The 13,713-nt window shown below is 36.9% G+C and overlaps 1 protein-coding gene across 1 annotated transcript in view; it reads right to left on the minus strand.

Annotated features, from left to right (window-relative positions):
• The window catches only part of wscd2 (WSC domain containing 2), a 56,326-nt gene extending 44,231 nt beyond the window's left edge, over positions 1-12,095 (minus strand). Inside the window, exons 1-2 of the mRNA XM_048187085.1 lie at positions 11,545-12,095; positions 2,864-2,967 (exon numbers count right to left, since the gene is read on the minus strand). The gene's annotated coding sequence lies outside the window, so the exon portion shown is untranslated. The remainder of the gene's footprint in view (positions 1-2,863; positions 2,968-11,544) is intronic.
• Positions 12,096-13,713: the final 1,618 nt, after the last annotated feature.

Below are 13,713 nucleotides of genomic sequence, written 5' to 3' on the forward strand. Positions count from 1 at the left end.
TTAAGAGGAAACACCTACCACCTTTCTAAGAATTTTCTTAGAATTTTGGGCCCTGAATATGGGCCCTGGTTTCAGTGGGAAAGATTGTCAATCAACTAATAATGTCAATTTTGATCCGTTTCTCACACAAATCTACATAATGACTTCAGTATTTGAATACATAGATTCCACTTATATGGTACTTTTATGATGCTTCTGTTACCTATTTTGAAGCTTGAAAGCACCCGATTTTGCATAAAAACTGCATAAAAGAGTGACTAGCACATTCCTTAGAAATGTCCCTTTTTTCCACAGAAGAAAGGGCCTCAAACAGTTTGAAATGACTTGAAGGTGCTTGATGTAACTCATTTTTTTATCAGTTATCCCTGCAATTGATGAAGAGACAGAGACAAAAAATAAAATAAAATCAGTGCTACAAGGCTACATTGTTTGGGTACATGCACACAAAAAGATGTCTGTCAGCGCCTGTGAGTGGGTATGCACTGCAAATGTCCTTGTTGCTGAGCGCCTGCAAGCAGCACTGAAGTTTCCGTTCTTCCTTTCAGAAACCATTCTGAATATGAATAAAAAATGAGCTGAGAGAGCGAGAGAAAAAGAGACTACGAAAGAGAACGAGAACAAAACAAAGAGCTGGTGAGTCTTGAGAGAGTGGGCGGAAGATAAATTGCAGAAATAGGGTGAACTACGAGACGAACGGAAGAACACAAACCAGAGGGGAGAACAAGAAGAAAGGTGCATGCATGAAAAAAAAATGACTGCGAGTTCCTTTGAGAGATGTGGCAGGAAGGCATATTCCACTGCAGAAATGTATTAATATATTAGCTATGGGGAGGCAAACCTCTGATCATGTTCATTTTTGAATCTTACTGATTTAATATATATATATATATATATATATATATATATATATATATATATTAAAAAAGCATTTGGTCCATGTATTTATATAAATTTTTTATATATACATATAGTTGTTTTAATGAGTGAGTTTTAAAATGAATATGATCAAATCAAAAGTTCAAATCTGATCTAATCACACAGACATTTATGAAGCACACATTGGCCATTTTGACTTATTAGTGATTACCTGATCTCTATCCTGAGCTATGTTTATTCAGCAAGTTTATTCAACAATGGTGAAATGGTAAGATTCCTCTGTTGACAGAATAACTGCTCATCACAATTGTTCGTACCCATTACGTCACTAAAAGCCAGACCCCCGACCTGACATGTAGGAATAGCTGTTGACATTCCTAATGTGCCTGACTGCATTGTTTAAGCTCTCCTCTTTGGCAGTAGCAAAGTGCTTGATGATTTGTCCAAAGTAAACGCATTCTACAGAGATATGAGAAATGCCTCATGCCAGTGTAAACGAAGACTGACTCATTAGACCACAGACACACTGCCACCACAGAGGTTTACATTTTTTGCAGTCTCAACAGAGTAAATCTAAAATCCTGTTTATAAAACACTGTGTTAATGCTGTTAAACAGAGTGCTACTGACTGTTATTTGTACATGGTGACATGGGATGAAACAATCCCCGACAGCAGCATGAGCCATGCAGGATGAGTTTATTATATACCTTCATTCTTAATGTAGTCCATATTTATGGATACGGGCAAATTTGGGGGGCTTAAGCCCTCAACCTAAGGAATAGATGAGCTGTTGTGTTGTTAAATAAATACTTTTATTCAGCAGAAGCAGAGGCCCGGAAGACTCACCTGTTTTATTTTATCGGGAGTCAGGTCTGATCTGCTTGTGAGAGCAGGTGTAGGTAGGCGTTCTCTGTTTCCCTATATCTGCCCTACTGGTTTACTGTTTTTTTCTTTGCCTTTATTCGATAATATGTTTTTGTATACATTCTGTGTGAACCATTATGTATTGTTTTCTGGTTGTTGTTTTTTTCATTATGGAAGTAAACAAAGGCATGGATTGACGTCTTGAAAAAAGCATCAAGTGTCTGTGAGTCATTCATATGTTCAGTCCGTAACCATTGTTTGTTTTATTTAATCTAACAAGCTATAATTTGGTTATGGTCATCAGTGAGCATAAGAGACTTTTTTTTTATTTTTATTATTATTCAAAAAATCTTACTGACCCCAAACTTTTAAAAGGTAGCATATGTTGACTAAAGTGTATATGTTGTTGAAGTGTGAGAGGTTGCAAGTTCAAATCTTGAACAACTCTTTAAAATAAACCAATCAAAATGACAAGTGTCATATAGTGTCATTAACAGTAGTGTATTTGGTTGCCAGGACTCAAGAATAGACCCTTTTCACATTTCTGGGTTTCTCAGAACCTGAAGTCGGCATAGTTGGTAAATGTTTATAGTGTTGAATGAGAGACTTCATTATAAATATTTTTTGTGTTTCCATTTGCGCAAAACTCCACAATAGTGTTTTCACAACTTTCAAAAAGAGGAAAAGAAATAGAGATTGATAACGGCAGTCAGAAGAGAGAAAGATGTCCATTTTACCGTTACTCTCATAGGTGCTGTATTAGAAACACCCTCACAGCAGAGTTAACTAGTTTTTTGTAATTTGATGCAATGGTAATATAATACTAAATATAGTGTTATAAACGCAAATACATCTTTTTTAAAAATGAAAATATAAAAAAAAACTTCGCAGGATTTACGATATTGATGACAGTTAAAATGCATCATCACAGTGTGTGAAAAGGGTCTATTAGTTCCCCTTCAATTCATGAGTTCAAATTTGAATTGAATTGGCCACACTCCACAGGAATTCAGTTATATGAATTAAGTAAAATTTTAATTCATTTTTAATTTTACTTCCTTGCATTCCATGCAAATCTGCAACCTCAATTCAAACATTTTCAATTTTAAATGGCACACAAACCTCTTGATTGCATTTTTTGATTTCACTGGAACGGAGAGCATTCAGATGAGAGATGTGAAACACTCGTCTGGGACAGCTAGGTATGAATTGGGCTCCACCAATGACTAAAAGGAAAGAAAAAAAACTTGTTAGAAACTTTAAAGTTTATTAACGACTTGTAAGGTGAGGATTCATAGATCTTACTACAGCCACTGCTTTCAGTAAACCTGAAGAGAGATCACATAATCACAGACCTTTAGGGAGGCAGAGATGAACGAAATGCCCTCTAAATAGGTTTTTGTGACCTATTTTTGACAGTATTTCAAAACAAAAGTAAATCTGTACAAAATCATTATTCGTGTCAAGTCAGCAAAACAAGTAAAAGCATTATTGTTTATGTATGCAAATTACTGTAACATTTGTAAAAGCAAAAATGCCCGTTAAGGACATTGTTAACAGTTTACATTGTTCAAATCACTCAATGTTTTGTGCTGCCCCCCATTTAAAGCAACCCACAACCTCCCAATAATGCTCTTACTCACAGTCTAAATTACAGTCAGTTTACAGGGTTGATTATTTTCAGTGTTTTTGGTTTGGACTGAATCCTGCTCCATTAGCAGGTGATTACTGGGTGTATAATGAATGCATTAATAAAACAAACAGCATATGGGGAAAAAAGACAGAGGAAAGCCTAAAACAGCAGCAGCTGTTTATCTTTCCTGTGCAGTCTCACTGATCATCTCCCTCAGAGTGCATTAATTACTCCAGAATAGGAATTAATTTCAAGGAATTAAGCATAATATGGCTAAATTCCACGGATCAGGAGTGCTGTGTGTGCATTTACAGTGCAAGCGGATCTTACAGTCCTTCCTGTCTCTTTTATTTCCTTCTATTCCCTCCATTGCATTCTATTGTTACACGTAATGTGTTCCACACTATTCTATTTCATTCCATTATACAGAGTGCCATTCCTAGCCATTTACTTCCATTTATTTTCATTCTGTTCTATTACATTCCATTGGTGAAAGTTGATCTCACATTGCCGCCATTGTGGCTGGTAATTTCATCCAACATCCTGATTGGATTGAAAGTGGGAGTGAACATTGGCAGGATCCCAGAGTGTGGTGGCCCTGTGTACGGCCACCCTCTCAGGTTCACAAACACCCACAAAGGCCGTCCTTTGAGCAGACTGAAGAGTTCACTGTCGAACAAGCACAGGTCGGCCATTCCCAGTGGGTAATTATTGCTTGCTGCAAGTCTACTGACATGGTGAATGTTATCTCAAGACCACTTTTAAGTCCCTATTATTCTCGTTCTCTCTCCCTTTCAGGGGCGTCTTTCTCAGGGTCCTCTGTGTCTCTCGCACACAATCAGTTCTTCGTTATCCCAGCTCCGGGTCACATTCAGTAACCATTCTACCCTTCAAAGAAGAGACTGAAAAAGGGGGTGAAATGGCTTCCTTACTGCTGTGAAGAATCGATGGTTTATAACTAACTGAATTTGAATTTCATTAATTCACAATGATTCAGTCATTGATTGATATCAACCACTAGTTTCTCAAATAACAAAAACAGTATTTCTCCATCTGTTTCTGTATGCTGCTTCATATAGACTTCTTTATAAGTACTGTCTCTTTGGAAAAGTACTTTATTTCCTTCCTATACAGTCCTTGAAAATCCTTGCTGGAAAAATTACACTTTTTCCTCTATTTGCTGAACCACATGAACCATTCAAGATCATTATCAAGTGTTCAAGGCCCCTTGAGACATAAGAAGACTGTGGAAGCTGTCTGCATTAGTCAGGTCTCCATCTTGAAGATCAGACCAACAGACTGACCTTGAATAATAGCCATGACACTATTAGTGCACCATTATAAATCTCTCACTGTCAGCAGCCAGCCTCTTTATCTTGGTTATGTGCGATAAAGTCAAAAAGCCTATAATTAGCCTGGCCAAGGTCCCATTAATTCAACTTTGAACTTTATGTACCCCTCATACAAAGCTTGTTTTGTCTTCTGCAATTCCTTACATTAAGTGTATTGTGATGTATACCATTACGTCCACAAAAATGACTGAGAATGTGATGTTTTGGTCACAATGTTCACCCCTAGATCTTTACAGGGTCCAGTTAATTCCATTATTAACTTTATGAACCACTATACATACCTCATTTTGTCTTCTGCAAGTCCTTATATTAACTATATTGTGATGTACACTATTATATAATGACAAAAATTAGATACTTTGCTCATTCTGTCCATCCCTGTGTCTTTATATGGCCTTCTACTTTTAGTCTCACTCCTAAACTACCACCTCCAGTGTGACGATCCATTCTCTATTATGATCTAATTCGGCAAGATTCTCAGTCCCCCACAGAGTGCTTTAACATGGTCATTAATCAAACTGACCTAAGATTCATCATCCATGCAGTGTAAAAAAAAATAGTCATAGCTTAGAGCTGTGAAAAGTTGACAAAACATAGACACAGAAGTATCTGGAGGACAGCTTTAAAACACCCCCCGCTCACACCTTCACAAGGTCACACACACAAGCCTCTCCAGACTGCACCCCTGTAGTTCATTCCATGTGAAAGTTCTTATGTATCAGTCACAAAGGATTTAAAACATCTGGCCAGACTTTTTATTTTTTACATGTCATGTTTTGAAACTAAAGCTAATTACGAAGCAAATCATTATAACAGCTAGCCAGACTACCAACTGCTTGATTCATAAAAAGCTATGCATGAGGTATGTGCAAATTATGAAAGCTATAACATTCCATTATCCCATCATTATTGCAAAAAATTAAACCCTGATGAGTGGTAAGTGATCAGGACCTGACGCACTTACCAAATGGACATTAAACATTAATTTAAATTTAAATGAATTTAATATGTGACAAGAGGCCAATAAGAGCAATGAAAGATTTGAAAGATAAAAGATTTCTATGCAAGAAATTGGTTAGCAGTGACAACTGCCAATTATATATTAATTTAATTAATTTTTATAATTTTACAAAGCTGCATTAGTATAGGAAACCAACATCAAAAGAAAAAATTCAGGGCTTCAACACCAAAAAAAGAAAAAAAAGAAGAAGAAAAAAGAAAATATTGCTCTGTTCTCTCATATCCCACCACCTGTCCAAAAAGCGATTACTGGAGTATTATTTACTGAAAAAGCCCAGTGTTGCTAATAATCCGGGACTAAGCTGAAAATCTGGCTGAGATGTATACGGCTGCTCTGCAGTCAACCCATTCTTCAGGCTTTCCTTGTAACAGATCAAAAAAGGCTCAATAGATTATCTTTTCTCTATGAATGAAGAGAGATATAGGGGAAATAACATCATAAAGTCTTATTTTCAGCCATAATAGTTTGTCGATAATGCTGTCAGAATGTCAGTAGAGCATGTTTAGTGTGGTGAATCACGTCGCCATCTATAGATAATGGTAAAAAGAGGCATTTTTGCATCACTAGCATCAATTGCAAAAAAACCTGATTGTTTTTGAACAGGTTTCCCAAAAAACTCCCGCTGTCGTACCATTGGTCACTCCAAAATCACACAATTTGCTATGCTGGGATGGACGGGATTCTCAAACAAACAAAACAAGCCACATCGTATACACTTCTTGAGTACATCAACCTACAAATGGTTTACTTAGATTTGTCTCTGCATATTAAGATGGAATAGGAAAAAGTATTTTACCATCAGAAAAATAACACACTTCTGTAGTTTCTCAGCCAGTAAACTCAATCAGTAAAGTAAAGCTGTTGAATTTTTAAATTAAAACCCATTTTCTGAGCTGAGCATTAACAACAGATTTATGCTTATGCTGGCATGACTGCAATCCTCTGACAGCCCAGGCATCTTAAATGCAAACATCACTTACTGCAACTCAAGAGTTCAACTCAAAGAGCTTAGTGTGATCTTCCTCAGATAATTTCATCTCACACTGATGCTGTGCCTCAGTGACTGGTCAAGCAGAGGACAGGGATGATCAAAGAAAGATAATGCGCACAAATCTTCCATACAACTGGAAAAAAACTACCCCACTACCCCTACCTTGAACTTGATGATACAATAAATGCAATATCTAAAGTTAAAGGTCCCATTCTTCGTGATCCCATGTTTCAAACTTTAGTTAGTGTGTAATGTTGTTGTTAGAGTATAAATAAAATCTGTAAAATTTTAAAGCTCATAGTTCAATGCCAAGCGAGATATTTTATTTAACAGAAGTCGCCTACATCGAACGGCCAGTTTGGACTACATCCCTCTACTTCCTTCTTTAATGACGTCACTAAAACAGTTTTTTGACTAACCTCCGCCCACAGGAATACACAAGAGTTGCGTTTGTAGAGTGTGTTTGTCGCCATGTCGTCGAAACGCTGTTATTTTCATCCTGCAGTCCAATCATCGGGTCTGATTCCGGCTCAAATTGATAGGGTAAAATTAAAGACATGTTTACAATAACACTGAGCGCGTGCATCTCCACTTTATGGTAAGAGGCGTGACCTTTCCGGGCAAGATGCGCTAAGAGCTGCTGTCGAATCACAACACAGGAACCGCTGGCACAATCAGAACTCGTTACGTATTTCTGAAGGAGGGACTTCATAGAACAAGGAAGTCATCAGCCCGTTTTTATGACAGTGGAAACAGCTGTATACAGATAAGTAAATTATGAGAAAAATACTGTGTTTTTTTACACGCGAAACATGAACACATGTTATATTGCACACTATAAACACAATCAAAGCTTCAAAAAACCACGAAAAACGGGACCTTTAATATCCATGTAGCCAACAATTCAAGCTCTGTCCCAAAGTATAATAAAAATAAATATAAAGCATTTTTAAAACCAACAGTACAAAGTGCTTTACATGAATCAAATACAAGTTATAAAATAATTGATTTAAACATAGGGAGCATCATATGCACAATCCCAAAGTGAAGGCTGTTCCAAAAAGGTATACAACATACTTATGGTGCCACCTAAAATACCTAATTTTGTGGCAAATTATAAGGCAGTATTATTCATGGGTAAAGACAGTTCTAAAATGCATTGCAGCAAGCTTAGTGAAATGTCAATTATACAGTATATAAATATATATTACATATGCTTGGTTGTAACTTGCTTCACGACCATTAAAATAGTTATACATTCTATATAGCATGAATGTGTGTAGTATATATGAAATTTGGGCGTACTACAGAATCTCCTACTACTTTTTTCTCCTATTATACGAAAGTATGCATATTTGGACACAGGGCATATGTTTTGCAATCTCAAGCAAGAAAATCTCATGATGAAACATCTTTAGGACATGCACATTTGTATGCAGGCCAAGAAACAAATCTGCAGCAATGCAATCAACTTCAAGTCTGCCAAGGTCAAGAAGAGAGTCTAGCGACAGACAGTAAGTCTTCAATTCATATAGTACACTCAGAACACAGATAACAGGAAATTAATAATAAAGTGATTAATACAGCACAACGAAAGCCATAATGGATAAATCAAGGGAAAACATTTGGAAGAATTGCAGAGCTCAGGGGACAATTGTCAAAAACAAGATATATGATCTTTTATTATCTGTCTCATTTTATCCAGAGACTTGCTGTTGGAAAGCAAACTCTGTTAGGAACTGAATGGCCGTGTAGCCCTGTTTATATCTGCTATTAACATCAGTCTCGACTGACATGATTACAAGTGGTCAGCGCTTTTTTAACGAATGGCAACTAGTTGAAATTCCAGTGTTAGATGAAACGTATTGAAAACTCAGATGTGACATGTCTACTAAAAAAAATACCATTAAATATAATCTGTCCAATTGGTAAACAATGTGAAATTATGGTAAATAACGCAATTTAGAAAAACAGATTGTCTCAAATCTTGCAGAGACACAACATGATGGTGTAGCCCTATCTGTTCCACATTTGGTTACAGACACACGGATAAAGTTCAATATGACATCCAATGCGCACTCACCCCCCAGGAAAAAAGTCGATTGATTTCCTCTACTGGATTGCTGAATTCTGGTTTAGTTCCTTACCTAACTGTGCAACAGCAGAGATTTGACACTTTCAGGACAGATTTACCAGTTGATTTCTGAGTAGTAGAGCAGAACTGAATAATTCATTTTCTGAATAGCATTTCAGTGCTGAATAGGAAAAGAGCTGCAATACGAGCAACAGCAGTTTATCACAAATTAAAATAAAATGTTGCAGTGGCATATTTAACACACTGACTGGTGATTAAAGTCTGAATTCTAAATACATATTAGACTTTAATTGACTGCTTTAAATTAATTAAGCACCCTGGATTAATTGAGAGTATCTGATGATGAGACAAAACCTGAAATATTAAAACATGACATGAGATTGCATGTCTACGTACCATACTATGTACCAAGTATGAAATGAAGATAATAGACAAATCTTTAGAAGAAGTTTGAGAGAAATACTGACATCCTGAGGGGAAAAAAACATCAAGTATGAAGTACTGATAATTTTGAACTGTTTTACATTCTTTTAAATGTGCAGGTTCTGAATGGAAGGAATCTTAGATAAAAATGTAGTGCTCTAGTTTAAAAATAGAGCACCCAGTTTATGACAGAAGTTCTTACAGTCTCACTGATCTGGTCATTGAAATGACATGTGCAAACATCAAACATGTCCTAAAGACTCTGGTAAATCTGCCGCTTTGTGTCCGATAACAAGTCACATGGAACACAGCCTCCGATCAGAGGAGTTTCATAACTCCCAGATACACAGACTAATTAATCTCACACACCACTGAACGCATAAAAATAACAGCCCAGAGCACAGAACCTATGACGAACACAACCGATTAACATGACGCAGCCTTGCAGTTGGTCATGTATAAAAAAAATTAAAAAACATACAAATTGTAATCTACTTATCTAATATGGAAATTCTAAAATTCCAGAACAGCATTAACACTGAAATGCATAGGAAATAAGCTCATACAGCACCAACGTGTTTGTTCTCTTATGCAAACTAAAATACCCCCCAGCTGTTTGAAGGTTCATGTCGGCTTCATTACTTCATCCATTTCATCTTTGCTGGTTTGATTTGGCACTCCTTTAGAGCAAGAAAGTGTGTTCTCATAACAACAGTCTGAATAGAAGATTCTTTTCAGAAATGACATATTAACAGGCAGAGATTGATTAAATTATAGATGTGTTTCAGCACTTAAAGGGCACTAGTAAGAAGGCAAGCAGAGAGGCTGAAAGAGAGGAAAACCAGCTTACATTTCAGTAAAATATAAAAAATAAATCAGTGTTCTAGCAGAATCTGGGAAAATGGATGGTTAGAGACTATGAAGAGGGCAATTCACTATAGCAACTGTATCTCAGTGACTGAGAATGAACAGAGTCATAAAACACACACTGTGCTGCTAATTTGCAGAGAAGCATTTTAGACAGTAGTGAGTTATTAAACCTTGTTACAAGTCAAGCTCCACACAACCGCTCTCAAATTAGTTACAGACACACGCAAGACATCCAGATGCTTATAAATGTGAAAGGGCCCAGTTGCTTTTGTAGTTGAGAAATCTCTATGATATGTATTCAGTTCTGTCTGATGTGCAAAACCGGCTATTTAACATCAATAAGTGACACAAAGAGTTCAACTTCTTCTGAACATGTAGCTTTAGAGTACCTGATGATAAAGAAATTTCTTCAACATTCATGAGCACCAGAGGTCATTCAAAACAGCACTGCTGTCAGAACACTGATCCTGTTACAACTGATCCAACAAAGCCTTATGAATTATGTCATTATGAATAAACACATTTATATCACCACAATAGAGCATCTGCATTATGGGTAGTGTCAGATCAAAGGACGCGTAAAAATTTTCCTTTGAACCATAAGTTAGCATACAAGCAACAGTGAAATCTATGTCTAAGCTCACATATATGCTGACATATATTATCATATTAACCCAGCCTATATGCCATATTTTAAAGTTAAATAATCGAATATGCCAGATCTACAGTATATTGGGACCTTGTTTTTTACATCATCAGAAAACTTTTTTTTTATTATTTTTGTATTATATGCAATAGTGGGGCTGTGTTAGCGATTATATTGAGATGTTTTGGCAGTGTTCTTATATATTTCGGTTCTTTGGAACAGATAAAAAAAAAAAAAAAACTAAATTTACAGCAAAAAGGTTTTAACGGCTTGACAAAGCTTTTAAAAATTTAATGCACTGTATAATGCATCTATAAAAATATTCTATGGAGTTCTATTCTATCGAGTATTTTATGCCATTTGTGTTGTAAAAAAAAAAAAAAAAAAAAAAAAAAAAAAAAAAAGACCAAAGCAATAAAAATCTAACATGTTAGATGAATATAACACGTATCTGTCGGCCAGTCACAGCGGTGTCCTGCGGTGTGACTTGATATACTTCATCTAAAACAATTTTATACAACACTTTCTAAAATTATTGTATCATTATTAAGCAAACCGTTTTAATTCCCCCAAATAAAGAAATGAAGAACATTAAGCTTTTCTTTACTAATCAAAAAACAGAAGACTGAGTTGACGGTGCATCATAGCTGACATATGAACTATGGATGCGGACTCCAATTCACTTTGCTCCTGAAACGTCACCCTCATTCAGTACTTTACACTCTTGTCCTCTGACGAAATGATAAACTTGTAGCCTATATTGACGACTTACCTGACTATAAGGTCTTTCCATCAGCTTTGAACTGAGCAGGGCAGAAACTACGGAATCTCTTGCACCGAACCCCTTGAGTGTAAATTCGCATTCAAATGCTCTGTGTGTCTCTTCCACTGTGGTAATCGATCGAAGAACGGGGCGCCTGGAGGCGCACACAATGAATACGTCTGCAAATGATTGTCTGGTTGATTATTTGCTCAGTGATCAGCGTGGTTTTCCATGCCCCGCTGAGTTTTCCAATCCCAGTTATTCCCGATTACAGCTGCCGCAGAATCCGTACGCGCAACCTTTTACATCGTCGCGAGCTCAGAGCCGTACGCACGCACCCACAACGCGGCCACATAGTACCTGCTACTCGCCTCCTCTTTTACACAGACGGTCAGAATCAGGTCAAAAAGGTGTCCCGTCCTTTTCATGTTGTCAGGAGACCTGTCCTGTCTGTTTCTTCTCGCGTACCGTACACAGCGCGTGTCTCACATCCCTGCGGTTCACAGCAACAGCAGCAGTCGCGCGTCCGCTCGCGCTCCGCACCGCCCGACAGCACTGCCTAGAGTTCTCACACAGACACAGCATGACACAAATTATTAAATAAATAAATCGAGATGATATTAATAAAACGCGACTGCTCGAACAGTACATTCTGCTCTTTTGTAAAAACACTGACAGGAATCAATACTTTTGGCTGATTATACACATGGCAGTAATCTAGAATGTGGACTCGGAGAAGCAATCTATTTTTTTCTGATATAGAAACAACTTACATTTTATTATCTTGATGTTAAAGTTACGCCGCAGTGCTGTGTTTTATTATGTGTGCGTACCGTTTTATAACTTTTTTATTTTCTATGCGCTGTATGCAAATCTTCTAAAAGATTTTAGCAACCACAGCTGTAGTTCATGAATTTAAAATGTTAGTCCAGTAAGTCCACCCCCAAAATAAAAATTCTGTCATTACTCCATGTCGTTCCAAACCAGTAAGACTTTCGTTCATCTTCAGAACACAAATGAAGATATTTTTGATGACAGAATGCTGTCAGATTTCCTTCCATAGACTGCCTTTGCAACTGACACTTTGACGCTTCAGAAAGTTCATAAAGAGATCGTAAAACTAATCCATATAAATCGAGTGGTTTAGTCCAAATTTTCTGAAGATACTCGATCGCTTTATATGATGAACATATTAAATTGATCAGTGAACATAAGCAGAAACCTAACCTGATGACGCACAAGAGCAAACCTCTTTGGGAAGCTCAAACGTGCTGCATAACAGACAAAAATGAACCTCATTGGTTATGCAGCACGTTTGAGCTTCCGGAAGAGGTTTGTTCTTGTGCGTCATTCAGGTTCGGTTGAGCTTCTGCTTATGTTGGCTGAGTAGACACACACTCGCACAGAAATGGTTTGTCAGCGGTGCTCTGACGAATTAATGAGTAAAACAGTTTAGCAATTTAGAAGATACATGACATTTCTCACTAACAAGGTTTCAAAAAAGTTGGGACACTGTACAAATTGTGAATAAAAACAGAATGCAATGATGTGGAAGTTTCAAATTTCAATATTTTATTCAGAATACAACATAGATGACATATCAAATGTTTAAACTGAGAAAATGTATCATTTTAAGGAAAAAATAAGTTGATTTTAAATTTCATGGCATCAACACATCTCAAAAAAGTTGGGACAAGGCCATGTTTACCACTGTGTGGCATCCCCTCTTCTTTTTATAACAGTCTGCAAACGTCTGGGGACTGAGGAGACAAGTTGCTCAAGTTTAGGAATAGGAATGTTGTCCCATTCTTGTCTAATACAGGCTTCTAGTTGCTCAACTGTTTTAGGTTTTCTTTGTCGCATCTTCCTCTTTATGATGCGCCAAATGTTTTCTATGGGTGAAAGATCTGGACGGCAGGCTGGCCATTTCAGTACCCGGATCCTTCTTCTACGCAGCCATGATGTTGTAACTGATGCAGTATGTGGTCTGGCATTGTCGTGTTGGAAAATGCAAGGTCTTCCCTGAAAGAGACGACATCTGGATGGGAGCATATGTTGTTCTAGAACTTGGATATACACTGTTAGCCCAGATAAGTTGAATTTACTTAAAAAAATTGAGGAAACTGGTTGCCCTAAAAAAAAAAAATTAAGTAATGTGAACTTAATAATTTGAGTTCA

This window comes from Megalobrama amblycephala, linkage group LG4, assembly GCF_018812025.1.
Source record: "Megalobrama amblycephala isolate DHTTF-2021 linkage group LG4, ASM1881202v1, whole genome shotgun sequence".
Classification (NCBI taxonomy): domain Eukaryota; kingdom Metazoa; phylum Chordata; class Actinopteri; order Cypriniformes; family Xenocyprididae; genus Megalobrama; species Megalobrama amblycephala.